This window comes from Macrobrachium rosenbergii, unplaced genomic scaffold (genome assembly GCF_040412425.1).
Source record: "Macrobrachium rosenbergii isolate ZJJX-2024 unplaced genomic scaffold, ASM4041242v1 13903, whole genome shotgun sequence".
NCBI lineage: Eukaryota > Metazoa > Arthropoda > Malacostraca > Decapoda > Palaemonidae > Macrobrachium > Macrobrachium rosenbergii.
Window position 1 is genome coordinate 167,532 of NW_027100723.1, and position 6,000 is coordinate 173,531.

Below are 6,000 nucleotides of genomic sequence, written 5' to 3' on the forward strand. Positions count from 1 at the left end.
CGAGCTGTGGTTAATTTCATGGGCCGCGGCTCATACAGCATCATACCAAGACCAACGAAAGCTAGATCTCTTTCCGGTGATTATAGGCTGTACAGAAAACTCGATTGCTCCGAAGAAACTTGGGCGAATTAATCCTTTACTGGGAAGAATGAGTTACAATTAAATGACCTCTCTCTCTCAGAAAATGCAATTAACCTCACGCCTATTTGGAGTGGAAGGAAATAATCATTGTTTTACAAAGAAGTATTATCCACTGAACAATCTTAATTAAAACTGTTCAGGCTACGAACTTTTTTCTCCTTGTATTTTGTTTCAGAGGGCAATAAGGAAAGAATGTCTGGTGGTAAGCGTGGTGAAAATGATAAAAAAGACCTTTAGTCTGACCATATCTTGACATCACAATGACATCATTATCTAAGGATTATAGTTCAATAACTCAAGAACAGTTTTACACTGGATTGCTAGAAAATTCTACAAAAATATACCGTTTTCCATTATAACGTAGAACCCATCTTAGATTATAGACACATTATAGACACATGAATATACATGCACACTCAACTGCAAACACACGCAAAAACATGTGTGTGTATATGTATATATATATATATATATATATATATATATATATATATATATATATATATATATATATATATATATATATATATATATATATATATATATATATATATATATATATATATATATATATATATATATATATATATATATATATATATATATATATATATATATATATATATATATATATATATATATATATATATAATATATATATATATATATATATATATATATATATATATATATATATATATATATATATATATATATATATATTCAGAAAGCTACAAACGTCCTTTAATATCCAATTCACTCTACCTCGGAAGTAATATATTTTCATATATGTTACCGAAGGGGAATTTTTAGTTGATAATAATTCCACGTAACTCGAACCAACGACGGACGAGACACACTACACACCAGTCGGCCACAAGAGAGGGTGGTTAGTGTGTCACTGTAGTCCTGATTCCTCGTCTGTCGTTGGTTCGACCTCACGGGACGGTGGAATTATTATCAACTAAAAATTCCTTCGGTAACATATATGAAAATATATTACTTCCGGGAGGTAGAGAGAATTGAATATTAAAGGACGTTTGTAGCTTTCTGATTGTATATGAATCACGGTGATGTGATAAATAGTCATATATATATATATATATATATATATATATATATATATATATATATATATATATATATATATATATATATATATATATATATATATATATATATATATATATATATATATATCCAAACAGCGGTGGCCACAGCCAGGTATACATCAATGGGGAGGCGGACATAAAGACTTGCTAAAAAAGGGTCAATTTATTCCCGACGTTTCGTAATGGCTTCATTACATTTTCGAGGGCTGTATAAAATAAATAACATAAATTACAAAAGGGTACAAATTTAAATTTAAAAATTAAGCACAATGGATTACAAAATAAAAAAATTAAAAATAGAAGGGACAATTAAAAGGACAACGTAAAAACAAAACAAAATCTCTCTAAAAAATATACAATATAAAAAAATATATATATATAAAAAGTAAGAAGATATGGACCAACCTATTCAGTGGCAATGTTAAAACTAAACAGAAAACGAAAGACTAAGAGAGGTACAGTGTGCCGGCAGAGGTTTGGCTGTTTAACAAGGGGACGAGTCGTTTAATCATTAATGATTCCAAAATGGCCAATTCATGGCTGCTAGAGGCTCGCCCTAAAACAGAAAAATCCTTATTTTCAATTGAAGTTTTACATATTCTAGAGTGATTTCTGATATTCGAAAAACTCTGGGTTTGTAATTTTACTGCCTGTCCTATAGCTTACTCCACGATGAGAGTCTATGCGTACCTTCAGAAGCCTCCTGGTGGATCAATATAAGTTCCTAAATTACATTTAGGACACGTATAGCTATACACACACCCGGAGGACATATATAGGGCATAAACGATCTTTGTACTTAAATAAAGACCCGATGGTGAGAGGATTAACAGGTATCAGGTGGACCTTAATGGCTCCAAACTTACTTTGGATCTGTTGTGAAAAGTTTTTTCTAAAAGTATTATCAAATAAAATGGAAATTTAGCATAAAAATTCAATTTATGAACACTGTAAATTGTAGGTTTGAGGAGAAGTACTTGTCTAGAAGCGTTCGAAGTATCTTAAAGACCAGTTCAGATGGGAAGCAGTTTTCCCTTAAAATATTTACATAAAAAGACGATCTCATCTTGGAATAGGTACCAATCAGAGGTTAGCGTTAGAGCCCTGTGGAGGAGAGTAAAACAGAATTAATTTTAAAGTTAAAAGAACAAAAACTATAAAAATTTGACCCTAAGCCCGTAAACGTTCTTTTTCTAAAAATCGTGGTGTTAAAAATATTGTTTTTCTAAGAACTAGGACGTCTAAAAGAAAGCTGATTTTCGTTTTCTTTTTCTAGGTAAACTTAACATTATGATGTTGTAAATTTAGAAAATCAAGGAAGGAATCAGCATCAAAATTATGTCTAAAAGGGCAAAGGTATCATCAACATACCTTACATAAAAAGGGGCAGGGCTAAGGGACAGTCATCTAAGAAGTGCTCCTCCAGGGAGCACATGAAAATGTTGGCAAAAGTAGGACCGAGAGGACTTCCATTGCCATGCCGTCAACCTGCTTGTATAACTTACTGTTAAAAATAAAGGCTGTGTCCAGCACAGCCAGGCTTAAAAAGATTTTTAAAAACGAACGGTTAAAACCACTAAAAACTGTGTCGGGTTCAGGAAAAAAGCTTATTTAAAATGATATTAATAGTTTCCTCTACAGGTACATTGGTAAATAAGGATTCTTGCATTCAAAGCTGGTCATGAACAGGTCTGAATCTTGCAATAAAATCTTTTCTTTAAATTGACTGGAATTTTTTAAAGTGAAATTATTTGTAGTTAAAGGCTCAAGCAAGGGAACCAGAAATTTAGTCAGTTTGTAATTAGGGGCGTTGTATGACGCAAGGATAGGTCGCAAAGGAGTACCTTGTTTATGAATCTTTGGTAGCCCATAGAGGATACCGTAAGACGAGCCTGTGACAAACAATTCTTGATAAGTTTCATTATTAATAATATTTTCACTTTTCAGAGTTCTCAGGAAACGGTTAATTTTATCTTCCGTTTTGAAAATGTTGGAATAATCGAGATCCAATCATGTGGAATTTGGAGGAATCATTAAGAATGACTTCCATTTTCGTAATATAATCCAGTTTATTCAACAACACAACTCCCTTACCTTTATCTGGTTTCGTGATTATGAGGTCTTTTTCTGTGACTTGCTAAAAAGGGTCAATTTATTCCCGACGTTTTTCAAAAAGTCTTCTTTCCCGCCTCCCATTGATGTATACCTGGCTGTGGCCACCGCTGTTTGGATGTTGATTGGATCTCTTTGTCTTGTTTCTTTCTGCTGGACCGTGTGTGATGTTGCAATGGAACTCAAAGCTTCTTCTATGTGTTTCTGTTTCTTGAGGATTAGATGGAGAGGGTGTGATCATTTTCATCAACTCGTCAGGCGACGCTATGGTGCTGACTTACTGGCGAAAATGCAGAAATTTAGAAAGACATTCTTAAAAACTGGAAAAAAAACTTGATCTGGAATTTCTGCAGTACTGTTCTTTAAATAGCATTGTGCCTAATTTTGCAGAAATTTAAACTTTATAAATCATCCTATATTCTTCAAGTTTTACTCGGACACTAATAAATTACTGGATATTATAACTAGCAAACAAAGGATTATTGATAAACATTTAAGTGTCGTTAAAAACAGAGGTTGTCTCTAGTCTTCTCTTATAGATAGCATTATTTTTAAGACCCTTTTTAACAAAACAATACAGGATTTTATTGACAATGTACAACTACGTCATAACAAAAGCTAAAAAACTTAGGCATTTCTATTCCCAAATTTCATACAAAACGTACCTTGTTTTTAACTTTTCCAATTATGTATTATCTAAGAGGGAAGAATTTCTCCTTTCTCTGGTTTGGATTTCAACTTTAAACCTAACTATTATTTTTTTTTGCCGTTAGAATCTATTTTTCACAGACTTAAATCGCTCCTTTTGATGTCCACCTTGGTGATCTACAAAATCGCTTATTTGATCTGTCACATCACACTTTCAGAAAACTAAAGACCCAATGGACCCCATTTTTTAAAAAAGACCGATTTTGAAATTCTAAAGGAACTGTCACAAAAAGAAGACCTCATAATCACTTTAACCAGATAAAAGGTAAGGGAGTTGTGTTGTTGAATAAACTGGATTATATTACGAAAATGGAAGTCATTCTAATGATTCCTCCAAATTCCATATGATTGATCTCCTGATTATTCCAACATTTTCAAAACGGAAGATAAAATTAACCGTTTCCTGAGAACTCTGAAAAGTGAAAATATTATTAATAATGAAACTTATCAAGAATTGTTTGTCACAGGCTCGTCTTACATATCCTCTATGGGCTACCAAAGATTCATAAACAAGGTACTCCTTTGCGACCTATCCTTGCGTCATACAACGCCCCTAATTACAAACTGACTAAATTTCTGGTTCCCTGCTTGAGCCTTTAACTACAAATAATTTCACTTTAAAAATTCCAGTCAATTTAAAGAAAAGATTTTATTGCAAGATTCAGACCTGTTCATGACCAGCTTTGACGTAGAATCCTTATTTACCAATGTACCTGTAGAGGAAACTATTAATATCATTTTAAATAAGCTTTTTTCCTGAACCTGACAAGTTTTTAGTGGTTTTAACTGTTCGTTTTTAAAAATCTTTAAGCCTGGCTGTGCTGGACATAGCCTTTATTTTAACAGTAAGTTATACAAGAAGGAGTTGACGGCATGGCAAATGGAAGTCCTCTCAGTCCTACTTTTGCCAACATTTTCATGTGCTCCCTGGAGGAGCACTTAGATGACTGTCCCTTAGCCTGCCGCCCCCTTTTTTATGTAAGGTATGTTGATGATACCTTTGCCCTTTTTAGACATAATTTTGATGCTGATTCCTTCCTTGATTTTCTAAATTTACAACATCATAATGTTAAGTTTACCCTAGAAAAAGAAAACGAAAATCAGCTTTCTTTTTTAGACGTCCTAGTTCTTAGAAAAAAACAATATTTTTAACACCACGATTTTTAGAAAAGAACGTTTACGGGCTTAGGGTCAAATTTTTTATAGTTTTTGTTCTTTTAACTTTAAAATTAATTCTGTTTTTACTCTCCTCCTCCACAGGGCTCTAACGCTAACCTCTGATTGGTACCTATTCCAAGATGAGATCGCCTTTTATGTAAATATTTTAAGGAAAACTGCTTCCCATCTGAACTGGTCTTTAAGATACTTCGAACGCTTCTAGACAAGTACTTCTCCCTCAAACCTACAATTTACAGTGTTCATAAATTGAATTTTTATGCTAAATTTCCATTTTTATTTGATAATACTTTTAGAAAAAACTTTTCACAACAGATCCAAAGTAAGTTTGGAGCCATTAAGTCCACCTGATACCTGTTAATCCTCTCACCATCGGGTCTTTATTTAAGTACAAAGATCGTTTATGCCCTTATATGTCCTCCGGGTGTGTGTATAGCTATACGTGTCCTAAATGTAATTTAGAACTTATATTGATCCACCAGGAGGCTTCTGAAGGTACGCATAGACTCTCATCGTGGAGTAAGCTATAGGACAGGCAGTAAAATTACAAACCCAGAGTTTTCGGAATATCAGAAATCACTCTAGAATATGTAAAACTTCAATTGAAAATAAGGATTTTTCTGTTTTAGGGCGAGCCTCTAGCAGCCATGAATTGGCCATTTTGGAATCATTAATGATTAAACGACTCGTCCCTTGTTAAACAGCCAAACCTCTGCCGGCACACTGTACCTCTTTAGTCTTTCGTTGTTTT